This window comes from Stomoxys calcitrans, chromosome 1, assembly GCF_963082655.1.
Source record: "Stomoxys calcitrans chromosome 1, idStoCalc2.1, whole genome shotgun sequence".
Classification (NCBI taxonomy): domain Eukaryota; kingdom Metazoa; phylum Arthropoda; class Insecta; order Diptera; family Muscidae; genus Stomoxys; species Stomoxys calcitrans.
Window position 1 is genome coordinate 1542501 of NC_081552.1, and position 16276 is coordinate 1558776.

Here is a 16276-nt window from a genome sequence, read left to right on the forward strand (position 1 = left end):
GTAATGGGTCGATTCGGACTATATCTGGTTAGGATGTTGGCGGTCATAACAGAAATCATCGTGACAAACTTCAATCAAATCGGATATGAATTGTGCCCTCTAGAAGCTCAGCAAATAATAACGGGTTATATTGAGAGCTATATCTGGTTATGGATCGATGTAGACCATACTTGGCACATATGTTGGAAGTCGAAGGAGAAATCATTTTACATGCTTCAACCAAGTCCGACAAGAATTGCTCTCGCCAAGGGCTCAAGAAGTCATGGATCGGTTTATAGGGAGGCTATCAAAATCTTCAACGATATGGACCATTTTCAATCCACAATAAACGACATCTATATCTGTAGAATATTTCAAGTGGCATTCGTTCGACCGTTATCGTAATTTAAACGGACTGTCAGATGAACGGGCGATCATGGCCTAATCGATTCAGAATATCAAGAGTATATAAACTTTATAGGATCGCAGATCTAAATTTCGCTGTGTTGTAACAAGCGGAATGACAAAGTCCTACACACTATGAAATGTATTATTGGAAATAGCAAAAAAGTTTGCTAAAACAACAGTTTTTGTCTGCTGAAAATTGGAAAGCAGACATAGCTGCTGTTTAGCAAACATTTTCGTCTGCTATTTAACTAACAAAATCTGCTAAATTATTGAAAACGCTAAGCAGGCAAATTGTTGCTACTTAAGCAAACAAATTGTTCCGATTTTTTTTTATTGTCTTGAGTTTTATTTTATTCGTATTTAACTCCAAGCTTCGTATCTAACTCTTAAATAACTTTCATTGGAATACCATTTGGTATTCCAATGAAATTTGGTGCATAATTTTGGGGTAGAGCGACCCGCCCGGGAATAGATTTCAAACTTTTATATGCAAAACATAAGTCTATAGATAATAAATACCCTTGCAGACTAATAACAACATAGTCACAAATGTATTAACCTAAGAATAATTTCCTTTTATGTTCTCGATTCTCAGATAGATCAATTATATCCTTCAGTTGAATAAATTGGTAACCTAAGCGCAAAAGCCCCGAAGAGGATCATTATTTAAAAGATGAAAATATCTGGTAGGTCTGATCGGGTATCAATTTGGCCATGATAAATTCACTTCGTTAATTTTAGTGTAGGAAGGTTTATATGATTCATACCACAGAACCGTACTCAAGATTACTTCTGACTAACGAGGTATACAAGCTTTTTGGTACAGAAAAATCATTAAGTTCCTTGCTCCAGCGTTTCATAAAGCCAGAAGCACCACGTATTCTATTTACAAACCATTGAAATATGTTGACGAAAGTTTAAGCGTGGATCTAGAAGCAATCCATAGTCTCTAAAGGTATCAACTACTTCCAGTTGATTAGAACCTGAAAAGTACCTAGTCTTAAGGGAGGTTATTCTTGAAAACGATACATGTTTACATATTTGCATTTGGATATGTTACGTTCCATAAAGTTTATGTTGCGTCATTCGAAAAGAATATCAAGGTCAGATTGAAGTTAGCACTGGGTCCCCCATATCTTTACATCAAAATATTCGAATTCCTTAGAAAAATAGGGAGATCATTAATGAACAAGCAAAACAATACAGCGCCAAGAGGGCAGCACCAAATTTAACTCATTGAGTACGGCCTTTCAGATATAAACTAATCCACTTTAGTAATAAAGGGCTGGAACATACTGAAGCACTGTCGAATTGGGCATTTCTGTTGTTACAAATGCTCTACAGCAACAATCTACTCTCAGATTTTCAACGCTAAACAATACAAACTGCTGAATTGTTGATCACAACACTTGGTCTTGGTGTCAATAACCCATACATAATTAATAAAACAAAAAGAGCGTATATTTATTATATATATATGTATGTATGTCTCAAAAGATTGTTAACAGTAATATACGTGATTTAAAAATACGTTTGTTTATTTTCTTTTTTTGCAATCTAACCAGCTGCTGGTTCAGAGGCGTCGGTGCAGAAGTGGGAGTTATTGTATTTATATTAAAAGATAAAAGAAAACTTGCAAGTATAATAAGTGAATACCGAAAAAAATTAATTTTTTCTTCTTGTTTTTAAAAAATGTTTAAAATGTTTTTAAGAAATCTAAAGATTTATAGCCATTTCGAGTTTATGTTTCGTCGATATAATATGCACAATCGAATTGACCAGTTCAAATACGGACTTTGTCGGACTAAATCTTGTTATAGTCCCCATTATTATCTCACAACTTGTAAAGCTCATAAAAAGATGTTGTTAATTCAGAGATGCCGCCTTCAAACCTTAAGTCGCTGGTTAAAGCTGCTTCTGTAGGGAAGAAAAGCCTCAGGTCATTTTCATTCTGAATGCAGGAAACCCTATCACACGAACGCGAAAGATTTTCGTAGTCCGTCATCCTTTATGCTGAAAACTCTTGGGAGGTTGATAGAAACACATCTTAGGGCAAAGATCCCTTGAGATCGCCTGTCGCGGCAGCAGCACGCATATAATAAAGGCAAACCCACTGAAACAGCCCTTCAAGACCTAGTCGGCTACATAGAGGGTTCTCTCGCTTTCAAGGAATATGCAATGGTAGCATTTCTTGACATTGAAGATGCTTTCAATAATGTAAAACCGACGTCGATCATGAAGGAGTTGGAGAATCTAGGAATAAGAAAGTTTATTACTAAAAGATGCATTACGGCAGGCTAGGGATCTGTGGATCTAAAAAGATGGGTCAGCAGAGGAACACCTCAAGGAGGCGTACCGTCTCCTCTACTTTGGAATATAGCTATTAACAATATATTATTTTCTATGGAAGAAAAAGGCGTAAAAGTGGTCGCGTATGCTGATGACGTGGCAATTTCGGTTAGGGGAAAGATTCCCAGCACTCTATGAGATATACTTCAGGAAGCTCTACGTGCAACAGCAAAGTGGGCTACCGAAAGCGGTCTGGGTATCAATCCGTGCAAGACAGAAGTAGTTCTTTTCAGCAGGAGATAAAAGTTGCCTAGAGTGGTACCTGTCTCCTTGGGTACAGAGAATGTTCCATTTACAGGAAGCGCAAAATACCTGGGTGTGTTGCTGGACAGGAAATTGAACTTCAAATCGAACGTTTTGGAAAAGGCAAGAAAGGCCACTCTTGCCCTATACACCTGCAAGAGAGTCAATGTTGGGGATTTAGACCGTGTGTCATGCATTGGGTGTATACTATACTATACAATTGTCAGACCTATTATGCTATATGGTGTTGTGGTCTCGTGGACGGCGCTTCAAAAATCCACCCACTGTTCAATACTTAACCGGATGCAAAGCATGGCTTGTTTGTGCATCACAGCCGCACTAAGGACGACACCATCTGATGCACTGAATTTAATGCTACATCTTATGCCTCTGTACATTGTGGCTACCCAAATTGCAGCGACCACTGCCGTGAGGTTAAGGGAGTGTTAAACTTAATACAATATCCGATGTCCCAGGCAGTGTGGATTACACCCTACCTGAGCCGCTTTTTAATAAAAATTACTGTACCACTATTCCTGATAGAACCGATTGGAACTACGATATCCCTGGTAACAGAAGTTACATTGACTTCTATCCAGATGGTTCCAAACTAAATGACCAGGTGGGCTTTGGGTGTACTCTAAAGATCTAGAATTAGTCATATCGTAGAGGTTACCCGACCACTGCAGTGTGTATCAAGCAGAGATCCCTGCAATTAAGGAAGTGGTGGAATGGCTGAGATATAATGTCGTTACGACGATTGGCATTAATATCTCAGGCAGCCAGTCAGCCATTAAATCCCTGGAGAACGTATTTCTGAACACAAAAACCGGCCTCGACTGTCGCAGATCTCTCAACGAGATGGCTGAACAGTTCATAATTAACACAAAAACCGGCCTCGACTGAACACAAACACCGGCCTCGACTGTCGCAGATCTCTCAACGAGATGGCTGAACAGTTCAAAATTATCCTGTTCTGGGTACCGGGCCACAGAGATATCCCAGGGAATTCTAAAGCAGACGAGCTTGCGAGACTAGGTATGCCTCTAGCGACATGTAAGCTAAGTTTTCAGATGGGCAACGAATGATAGATGGTCACAAAGAGGGGACTGTGTAAAAAAGGATATTTGATTAAAGTTATTCTAAGTTTTATTAAAAATGCATTTACTTTCTTTTAAAAAATCCGCAATTACTTTTTGGGCAACCCAATATATAGCCTCATCTAGACTTGAAGAGGTCTACTGCTTTGCTGTCATTGGCTAGAACAGACGTCTCAATCATTGTGTCCGTCATGATAGGTCACTAGGTCTAATCGGAAAACATGCTGACAGACTGAAGGTTCCCAGCAACGACTTGTGCAGAAGCTGTAAGGACATCGAGGAAGAAGAGACTATAGAACACCTTCTGTGTGTATGTCCCGCACTAGCAGTTAGAAGGAGTTCCACTTTAAGTTCTCATTTCTTTGAGAACCTGTCTAATTTAGCGGATGTGAACATTCGTTAACCTTATATAGGTCCAATATAATCTGTAGCGCAGAGGTAAGCATGTCCACATATGACGCCGAACGCCTGGGTTCAAACCCCGGGGTGAATATCAGAAAATCATTTGCGGTGGTTATCCCCTTACTAATGCTGGCTATATTTGTGAGGTACCCTGCCATGTAAAAACCTCTGTACCAAGTGTTGTCGCTACGCGGCACGCCGTTCGGACTCGGCATAAAAAGAAGATCCCTTATCCTTGAACTTAAACTTTAATCGGACTGCACTCATTGTTATGAGAGAAGTTTCCCAGTCCCTAAATGGAATGCTCATGGGAAATTTAGAAGCCTTATCACATCTCCCGATTTGACTTCATAAGGTCCATGACGGTGCAATAATTATCCAAAGCACCTAGTGCCTTGTGATGATTTCCAACATTAATCGACTCATAACCACCTTACGGGAAATGGGACAGGTCCCAAACCTGTCACGGGATGGGTCCCCTGGTGATAGGGGCCGGTCCCACTTCTCGTCTCCCTACATGGAAAAAACCTATCACTTTTTTAAGGGTTTTTCGCTCGAGGTGACGAATTGCCGCCATTCTAACACCGTAGGCTAGGTCCTGGAACAGTTTGAAAAAGATGAATATAATTTGTATGGATTTAACATTAGTTATTAAACGGCTAAGTAATTTTAGACAATTATTAAGCGCCTTTTTAAAAAATAATTCAAATTCATAAGTTATGACAATTTATACTTTTTATTCCCTGTAGGATATCGATTTTATTAGGTCACAATATAATTTTGCGAGTGTACACAGAAATTGCAATAACTGAGGTTATTATTTGGTTAAAGTAGGTCAGAACCTACAATGACTTTTTGTGAATACGGCTGTTAGTCTCTAACCTAAAGTCTCTAGCGTGCGCAATTTGAATTTTTTTGACTAAACTTTGCTCGTTGTATTCCATAAAGCATGACAAACAAATGACAATAAGATACAGTTCCTATAATAAGTCGTCTAATTTGCGAATGTAAATTTGTTCAAAAAAATTGACAAATGGTGGAGGTATATAAGGTTCAATCTAAACTTAAAGCGAATTTAACGCCCTCTTATATATTGTTTTTTGTTGACAAAAATTGGATTTTGTCTCAGGTTTTTTTTTTAATCCTAACTTAATGCCTTGAGGACTTGGCAGGCCTACTTGCCGCAGAGTAACGTAGGGCGCGCATGTAGGATAACACAAAGGGGAAACAGTGGCTCAGCAATTCCACTACCATTAATCAAGTTTTAAACTATAAACCTTAGAATCATTCCACTACTATGCTTCAGCGTATTCTTTGATATAACAATAACAACAACTAGGAAATATTATTTTTAGCCCCCACCTTTTTCAATGCTCACCTACCACTCTGTCAGCTACGGTAGACTTATTTTATGCGGTTTTATTTATACATTGTTATTATTATTGTTCACAATTATCAGATGAGCATCGCGTAGCAGACGCAAAACAGAATTTTGCCGGTTGATAAAAAATTTGAATTGATTCATATCAAACGTGTCATCGCATTTAATTTGCAAATGCCCAAGAATGTCGTTTGGTTTTGCAGCCAAAACCAAAATTCTAAAATTTTCATAAACCTATCAAACGAGTTCTCTGTTTCTTCTTTTTTTTCTTCAGTCAAATTGCGATGAGCCTATATCCGAGAGTATGGTCACTTAGGTTTAGGAATATATTTAAAAACCGTTATAAAACCTAATTTCCATCAATTAAGTATGGCGTGCCACAAGTAAGCAGGTCAAGAGCTGGTAGATGCGTAATACCACCATGATTGTGTCTAATTCAATTAAAACCACCACAGTATTCTCATGAAGCCAGCCATAGACGATTTATTGCTTCATTTGGCGATTAAATCACAATTGGCAAGTCCATAAAAGGTCGTACCTGCTCCGGTATTTTGGTACCTATATGGGCCATACATAATCCATTCGAACGCACATATACCGCTATAGCGTTCCATAACGAATGCTAGCGGTATCAAACCTTAAGATAGAAGCGCAAAAAAAAACAAACAAAAACTGTAAAACAATGGCCGAAACCACTTAAAGCTCCACCACTTATCACACACACACACACACGCACGCACATGACGGTGTGGTGTTGTTCTATCGAAATGTAGTCAGAACAAAATCACAAATCGTGTCTATCAATTGTTTTGCATAATTACCGCAAATTAAACATTTTTTAAACTCTTCAAAAGATACATCAATGAAAGTCGTTGGATCGGCTTCATTTGCTTCATTAGAGCAAAGAAAAGGCATGGCATACCTCTCTCAATCACACAGCGAGGCAAGATATGAATACATTTCATTTGTTTTCGAAGATGATTGGTATAAAAAAATGTCCTTTGTCCTTTATTTACAATTACATGTCATACATATCTTTGTATGTTTGTTTGTTTGTCGGTCTTTTGTTTGTTCCGTATAGACTCAAAAACGACTGAACCGATTACCTTAAAATAAAAGTGGTTCGATCGGGACAATATGGGATTCAAAAGATAGGTATTCAAGAGTAGAGTACGAATTCTATAATAAAAGTTGGGTCAAAGTACCTGGGGGGCCCCCCAGCCCCAAAACCCCTTAAAATAGGTTTATTTCACGATCATGATGACAATATGGAACTCAAATGAAAGGTATTCGGGAGCAGATTACGAATATGGTCAGTAAGTAGGAATAGGCCTTATAATTTACTGATAACGGAGGGGGGCGGGCCCTCCACCGTTACCCCAAAAACACCTCCCAAAATTAAAAGTGTACCGATAAGGACAATATGGGTATCAAATGAAAAGCATGCGGGAGTACATTACGAATCTGGCATACAAATTCATGTCAAAGGTATCAGCATGCTCCACATTGCTCAAAGTCGATGAATAAACGGTATAGGTGTGTATTAAGTTCTGCAGACTGTTCAATGATTACGTGCAGGGAGTTATTGTGGTCGGCACAAAAAATGTTTGAAATAATGGATTGGATATGGTTAAAACAAAATCGGCCCCTACTTTAATTTATGTCGAATATGATCGTGATTTTAAATAAAGAATTCTTACCGACATAAATATGTTCTAAGCCACACTGATAGAAAAAATACGTTGCAAATTCATCCACCTATGGTGTCATTATCATGCATTGGCGTTGTTGAAAATATTGTCAACGTGCGGGGTTGATTTTGTAAACGCGAGTTGTTATTTCATGCACCAGCACTCCAACCCTTTTAAAGTTAAAATGACTCTGAAACATTGTTTGTATTAGGGCTTCGGAGTTGAGCAATTTTATCTCGACTCTGACTCCAGACAAAGTAGTAAAAAATGTTTCAACAAAAAAAAATTAAACTTTTTAGAATTAAAAAAAAATTGCTATTTTTATACTAGACTGTGTATTCAATTTCTCTGTTATTAAATTCAAGCTAGAGGTTTTTTTTTGTTGAAATTATTTTTCAATATTTCGTTGTGTTTCCCATTTGGATATAGCATATCCTTAAAATGAATTCCATTGTAAATTGATAAATAAACCAAATAAAACAAGTAAAAGCGTGGATCGCATTTGTCGAGTTCTTTTCCCGGTGTCTCTTTTAAGGCAAACAAAGAATAATTAATAAGAACTGTTATGCTATTGGAGCTATGTCAAGTTATAGTCCGATTTGGACCATAAATTAATTGAATGTTGAATACCATAGAAGAAGAAGTCGTGGAATTCATTGTGTAATATTTCAGTCCATTCGGATAAGAATTGCCTGTCTGTCAAATCGGATGAGAATTGCTCCCTCTAGAGGCTCAAGAAGTCAAGACCCAAGATCGATTTATATGCCAGCTATATCAAAACATGGACCGATTTGGCCCATTTACAATCCCAACCGATCTACACTAATAAAAAGTATTTGTGCAAAATTTCAAGCATCTAGCTTAAATTCTTCGAAAGTAAGCGTGCTTTCGACAGACAGACGGACGGACGGACATGGCTAGATCCACTTAAAACGTCATGACGGGCCATACTTGGTTTAGAAGTTGGAGACCATAGACGAGGTAATTCTGCAAAATTACGGAGATCGGTTTATATGTGAGCTATATTAGGTTGTGAACCGAGTTGGACCATACTTGGCACAGTTGCTGGAAGTCGCAGCAAAACAAATCAGATAAGAATTGCGCCCTATAGAGGCTCAAGATGTCAAGATCCGATATCGGTTTTTAAGACAGCTCTATAAAAACATGGACCGATATGGCCCATTTACAATCCCAACTGACTTACACAGATAAGACAACCGACCTACACTAACGGACGGATATGGTAAATCGACTCAGAACGTCCAGACGATCGAGAATATTATTTCATGAAAATTTTGTATTAAGGAAAAATTTTACAAAATTTTTGTCTCAAAAAAATTTCATTTAAATTTTGGTTTTAGAAATTAGAAATTTAGAGAAAATTGCATTGAAATTTTATCTTTAGAAAATTTTAAGCAAAATGTCAATAAAATTTTGTCTTTAAAAAATTCTTTGAAATATTGTCTTAAAAGTGTGCTTAAAATTTTATGTTTTGAAAATTTTGTATTAAAAATTTGTCTTTAAAAAAGATTTCATTGAAAAATTTTGTAGAAAATATTGCATTAAAATTTTGTTTAAAAAAAAACTTCATCGAAATGTTGTCTTAAGAAAAAATGCATTGTAATTTTGTTTTGAAAAATTTTATTAAAATCTTCTATCTTTGTAACATTTTGACCAAAATTCTTACATATTTTAGGAGTTATAGAGGAAATAATTGTGTAATATGTTGAGAAGATCGGTTGATAAATGCTCTTGCAAAGGCTCCAGAAGTGAGACCGGGCGACTCATATGCATGGAGCTGTATCTAAATCTGAACCGATTTCTATGAAATATCGGTATGAGTCAAAATCGGGCGAACATATACACATATGGAGGCTTAATCCAAATCTGAACCTTTTTTTTCCAATTTCATAACAACGACAGACAGATGGACATAGCTAAATTGAATCAGAAAGTGATTCTGAGTCGGCCGGTATGATTGTTAACAGATCTATCTCTCTTCCCTGTACCACAACGGTGATGTAGGGTATAAAAATAGCTAATGTGCCCATTTTGGACATTTTCGTGGGGGTGGGGTGACCCCCTATACTTCGACTTGAATTTGTATACCAGATTCGTTATCAATTCCCGCATACTTTTCATTTGATATCCATATTGTCCTTATCGGGCCACTTTTGATTTTGGGTGGTGTTTTTGGGGTAACGGTGGAGGGTCCGCCCCCTTCCATTACCAATAAATTATAAACCCTATTCCTACTTCCTGACCATATTCGTAATCTATTCCCGAATACCTTTCATTTGAGTTCAATATTGTCATGATCTTAAAATAAACCTATTTTAAGGGGTGTTGGGGGCTGGTACTTGGACCCAACTTAAATTATGAAATTCGTACTCTACTCTGGCATACCTTTCATTTGAAACCCATATTGTCCCGATCGGTCCACTTTTATTTTTGGGTAGTACTTTTGGGGTAAGGAGAAGGGTCCGCCTCCCTCCCGATACCAAAAAAATTATATAGCCTATGTTTCTAGGTTGGTCTGCAACCTCCACAATCTGTGAACATTTCAAGGAAATCGGTTCAGCCGTTTTTTGATTATAAACGGAACAAACAAACAAACCGACAAACAATAATTTTATTTGACTCATGAAAAGACAATGCCAGACAATAGGTTAATGTGATCAAAGACAAACGGTACTGGTGTGTCTACACCGAATATAAACAATAAAAATATTTGGTAATTTTGTCTTTATAGATTCCGCTTCCTTAAAGTCTTTTGCAGACAAAGAGGTTGCACAAAGCAGAGACACTCTTGTAGAAAGTTTTCCAGGAACGAATAGCAGAGATAACCAATTTTTAAACAAAGAAGGTATAGCTTAATATATTTCTAAAATCCAAAAACAAAATATTTTTGTACAGCGTTAGATTTAACAATAATTATTGCAAGTTTATTTCAAAATCTCAAAAATTTTATAGATTATTTTATTTACTTCATTTGGGAGAAACGCAAAAATTAAGTTTTGTTTTAAACAAAAATATGCTTTTCGAAATTTCTCCCTTGAACTTTGACGACTATTCATTATTTTTGTCATTAAAATAGTCATTCCGATTAATTCCTATTCGCATTATTTTGATTTGCATGTATTACACAATTCTGGGCGATATTTTCTTATTTTGGCTATTAAAAGATTTTTTAGTGAGTACCCCTAATTTTTTCGGCAAAGTGAAAATTTCGAAAGTGAAAATCACTGAAATTCCAGGCGCCCAGAACCGCGTCGCACGTCTATTTAGCCCCCAAAATTGTGCTTCAAATCTTGTGCCACAAACACAGAGTGTTTGAATATTTTGCCATCAAATTATGTGGCATAATTTTGGGCGCTATTTTTCAGTTCTAAAGGATAACCAATGCATGAAATCATAAAAACAAAAATTTATAAAAAAATAACATTTACTTTGAAGAATGTTGTATTTATTAAAAATTTAATCATTTAAAGCCAAATATGCATTTTAAATATGTATATACTTTTTTTTCATCAAATATATAAATGAAAATACAATAATTAAAGTTTTATGGAAGTACAACAAAATTTTGTTTCTATAAATTTAAAATAAATTATGATATTATTTACATAATCATTCATTAATGAATTAATATTAAAGGACTTTCTCTGGAAATCTGTCCGGTTTAGATTTTGCTTTCCATTATACAACTGAATTAAATTCTTCTTCTAAAAATTACTTTCAATGAGCGTTTCTCAGATTAAAGATATATACAGGTGTTTAATATAAATAAATAACAAGCATATAAATAACTCGAAAATTAAATACCGCCCCCGCCTTTTCCCAGATAATTCGACTACAAACACCATGTAGAAGCATTTAACAACTAAGTTAGATAAGACAATATCTGCAGTTTGTAATCAGCCTCAGACAATGTAATACAACAACAGAGCAGACCAAAGCCTTCGGTGGGAATCGCGCTCAGCTTCCGGAGCCTCCTGCTCCGGTTTAAGTTTAAAGAAAGTTTAATTTCTATGACGTTTCAATGATTGTTGCTCTGCCTAAATAAAATTAGAGGTTTTATAATAATGTACCACTAAAATCAGCAATAATTGGGCGTAAATATTCAACGTCATTTTTAAGGTCGAAGATACCGTCACTAATTCATTTTCGAATTTCGACCATCAAAAAGCCTTCCGCAATTCGAAGAGGAATCGTATAGTAAGCAGTATTTCTTAAAATTTTGCTTTTTATTTTGTTTGGTGTTTTTCGAAGATGCCGAAAATTATTAATAAGAAAATTTTGTTTGAGTTGAGTATACAGTAGTGTAGTTTGTTGCAAAAAAATGCGGTTTAGCGCTTCTTCTGTAAAAAACAACCTCAAAATCGCTTTGACAAAAAACTTTTAATGTAGTTATATCTACATTTTAGAGGAAGGCATATAGCAGGCTTGTTGTTGACCCGTATCTCTTATACAGTGTGAACAAGTCAAAGCGTGCAAAGTTCGGCCGGGCCGAATCTTATATACCCTCCACCATGGATCGCATTTGTCGAGTTCTTTTCCCGGCATCTCTTCTTAGGCAAAACAGGATATAAAAAAAGATTTGCTCTGCTATTAGAGCGATATCCAAATATGGTCCGGTTTGGACTACAATTTAATTATATGTAGGGGATCTGTGTAAAATGTCAGCCAATTCGAATAAGAATTGCGCCCTTTGGGGGCTCAAGAAGTAAAATAGAGAGATTGATTTATATGGGAGCCGTATCGGGCTATAGACCGATTCAGACCATAATAATTACGTATGTTGATGGTCATGAGATGATCCGTCGTACAAAATTTCAGGCAAATCGGATAATAATTGCGCCCTATAGAGGGTCAAGAAGTCAAGACCCAAGATCGGTTTATATGACAGCTATATCAGGTTATGGGCCGAATCGAACCACACTTGGCACAGTTATTGGATATCATAACAAAACACGTCGTGCAAAATTTCATTCCAATCGGATAAGAATTGCGCACTCTAGAGGCTCAAGAAGTCAAGACCCAAGATCGGTTAATATGGCAGCTATATCAAAACATGGACCGATATGGCCCATTTACAATACCAACCGACCTACACTAATAAGAAGTATTTATGCAAAATTTCAAGCGGCTAGCTTTACTAATTCGGAAGTTAGCGTGCTTTCGACAATCAGATGGACGGACGTACGGACAGAAAGACGGACAGACATGGCTAGATCGACATAAAATGTTACGACGATCTGCAATATATATACTTTATGGGGTCTCAGACGAATATTTCGAGTAGTTACAAACAGAATGACGAAATTAGTATACCCCCATCCTATGGTGGAGGGTATAAAAACAGGATGTTAAAGGCGATAACTTTTGACTCCTAAATGCCTGCAGGCACACTTTTCAACTTCAGAACCTGTATAACAAAAACAAAACTCAAAACTGTGTTTCCTGTCCATAGCCAGGAAAGTTCTAATCTTGATTATATCTTGCTAAGGATCGATCTCCCGCTTTGACTTCTTCAGCTCGTAAAAGGCGTATACTTTATCCGCTTTCCCCCAACTGGTAGCTGGTAAAGTACTCCTAGACACCTAAGCCAAGTAATGTCCAAATATGACCATTTTAGTCCCTAAAATAAAGGGTGATTTTTTTGAGGTTAGGATTTTCATGCATTAGTATTTGACAGATCACGTGGGATTTCAGACATGGTGTCAAAGAGAAAGATGCTCAGTATGCTTTGACATTTCATCATGAATAGACTTACTAACGAGCAACGCTTGCAAATCATTGAATTTTATTACCAAAATCAGTGTTCGGTTCGAAATGTGTTCATTCGTCGTAACGTTGCGTCCAACAGCATCTTTGAAAAAATACGGTCCAATGATTCCACCAGCGTACAAACCACACCAAACAGTGCATTTTTCGGGATGCATGGGCAGTTCTTGAACAGCTTCTGGTTGCTCTTCACTCCAAATGCGGCAATTTTGCTTATTTACGTAGCCATTCAACCAGAAATGAGCCTCATCGCTGAACAAAATTTGTCAAAATTTGAACACATTTCGAACCGAACACTGATTTTGGTAATAAAATTCAATGATTTGCAAGCGTTGCTCGTTAGTAAGTCTATTCATGATGAAATGTCAAAGCATACTGAGCATCTTTCTCTTTGACACCATGTCTGAAATCCCACGTGATCTGTCAAATACTAATGCATGAAAATCCTAACCTCAAAAAAATCACCCTTTATGTTACTGTGAGTTGAATTAAACGATTCGATTTAAGAACCAAATATGGCTTTAAGTTAATCATATTTCAATATAACTAACATTCAAAACGATCTCCCGAGCTGATAAAATTCGTGTTAATCAGACTCATACTCATAAAGATATTAGACCACTCCATACCCATACAAGCTTTGTAACCCTCCATACCCATGTTAAGGACAGTCCAAATTGAACCATATCTGGATATAGCTCCCAAATGGACTGGTTGCCCAGTTTGAGTTCGTAAAGGGCTTATTATGTCGTTTGAAATTTTGCACCAATGCCTCCTATTGATGTAGTGCGGTTTGGATCGTAAATAGGTCAAATTGGTCCACGTTTAAATATAGTTCCCATATAAACCGATCTTTTGAATTTGGTTTTTCTTCGGTCCCTGGAGAGCGTAGGCCACCGTAGAGTAGATGTAAGCATGTCCACCTATGACGCTGAACGCCTGGGTTCGAATTCTGGCGTGAACATCAGAAAAAATTGTCAGCGGTTGTTATCCCCTCCCTAATGATGGCGACATTTGTGAGGAACTTTGCCATTTGAAAAAATAGGATGGCAGCCATGTAAAAACTTCTCCTCAGAGAGATGTCGCACTGCGCCACGCCGTACGGATTCGGCTATAAAAAGGAGGCCCCTTATCATTGAGCTTAAACTTGGATCGGGCAGCACTCGTTGATATGTGAGACGTTTGCCCCTGTTCCTTAATGGAATGTTCATGGGCAAATTTGCATTTGGTTCCTAGAGAGAGCAAGTATCCGATTGGGCAAATAATTAGCATATAGTGACTGACTATGGTCCAAATCAATCTGTAGCCTAAGAAAAGCTCCCAAATGAGTCCAGTCGTAAGATACATGACACACTAGCAGACAGACGGATTTCTACAAATCATACAAATTTTCATACACGTGTACTGTAAATTCTGCGATCACTTATATGGGTATGGGATGAGTGAATGAGAATAAGCTACAAAGTTGTTATGCCCAACATGACATGTACCATTACATCTTTCACTTTCGAAACTTTAGATTTAGTGTCATCCATTTTTCCATATTGTGTTAAAAATGTTCAAAATTTAGGCGGGTCACTTATGGGTTTTCTCGGCTAGAATTGTGCCCAATGCTGGAGAACATTTGTTGATTTATACGAATCTATTCATTAAGGTATGGGAAGCAATTGGCCACTGCTTACGCGCATAGCATTGCCAAACACTCAAATAACTTTCATTTTTGTTTTGGCCAATTTCACTCAGACTCTGTCCATAAATTACAGTTTCATTCGCCATACATTCTGGAGGGCATGTTTGGAATAGCCAAGAAATTGTTTTAGACCGTTCAAAGCAAATGGGTTTATTGAAACCGAAAACAACCATTTGGCGAGCCAAGCCGAGATGAAAGAAAATTAGTAACTTATATAGAATTCCAATCAGTTGGCTAGCAATTAAGTCCGAAAAGAAAGTGGTGGAGATTTGGACAGTTCTTTTTCGCATGATTATTGGCTTCGTTGCCGGAGAACTAAATAAACAAATACTTCTGGGAGGCAGTGTTTCAATGCTAATGGTCCTTTTAAAGGTCATTTCAGTTGCTCAAACGAATAGTTTCACTTTGGCAGGCCATAGTTGCGCTGAAAATCTGATTGAAAGTCAAACTTTCTTTAACACTTTTGATGTCTTCTACTCTTTAAGTGGAGGACGGGGGGGTCGCTTTAAAAATGATTAGATTCAACAACAGCATTAATTTCTCCCCCCGGGAAAGGTTTAATAGTTGGGGGAGAGGGAGATGTGGGGTGGGTTTAAACAGAATTGCTTATTGAATTGATTCCCATGGTGGGTTGGCAGCGAGGAGAATTAAATGCTCCGAGTTTGTTAAGACGACCGTCTGCCTATTGGCCAGAGCAATGAAGGTGCGATTGATGTCTTATATCGGTCGAGCGATCGGTTGGTCGTGGCCGCCTTTTGCGGTCTATGCGGTTGACTGGAAAGTGATTAAACGTGTTGCCATTATCCAAAAACAAAAAGCAACTTTGACCCCAACCGATTTTGCATCATTAATTTTGCATAAATGTTCAACTAAAGTCATAAACGGAAATTTACGAGCAAAATATGTTGGTTCTTTTGCTTTGACGTTCTTGCTCTTGGCTCTAGCGATGTGCGGGTGTTTGATGCTGCATGGAAGTGTTCTGCTTTCATCTCCTTTCTCATCGGCGCTGTGGGATATCTTGCCGTCACCCTTTGTCTGTCAGTTCCTGGACGACAGCAACCAGATTGGCAACTAATACCATTCATATCTATGGGAGTCTATGTTGTGAGCTATGTGTGTAAGCTATTCTTGGTTAGTTCTTTGTTCTCTCCTCTGTATTTTTATTGGCCAAGCTATTACTTTAGCGACAAAATCGGGTCAAATGTCATACTTTTTCTGCTTAAGAACAGCACGTCCGAAGGGAAAA

At 37.4% G+C, this 16276-nt stretch overlaps 1 protein-coding gene and 1 long non-coding RNA gene across 6 annotated transcripts in view; one reads left to right on the forward strand and one right to left on the reverse strand.

Moving 5' to 3' along the window:
• Window positions 1–16276, forward strand: part of LOC106096158 (cyclic AMP response element-binding protein A) — a 326488-nt gene that overhangs the window by 159511 nt on the left and 150701 nt on the right. The window lies entirely within an intron of this gene.
• Window positions 2618–16276, reverse strand: part of LOC131994356 (uncharacterized) — a 38835-nt gene continuing 25176 nt past the window's right edge. The window contains exons 2-3 of the long non-coding RNA XR_009396659.1: window positions 3049–3131; window positions 2618–2640 (exon numbers count right to left, since the gene is read on the reverse strand). This is a non-coding gene — a long non-coding RNA (uncharacterized LOC131994356). The remainder of the gene's footprint in view (window positions 2641–3048; window positions 3132–16276) is intronic.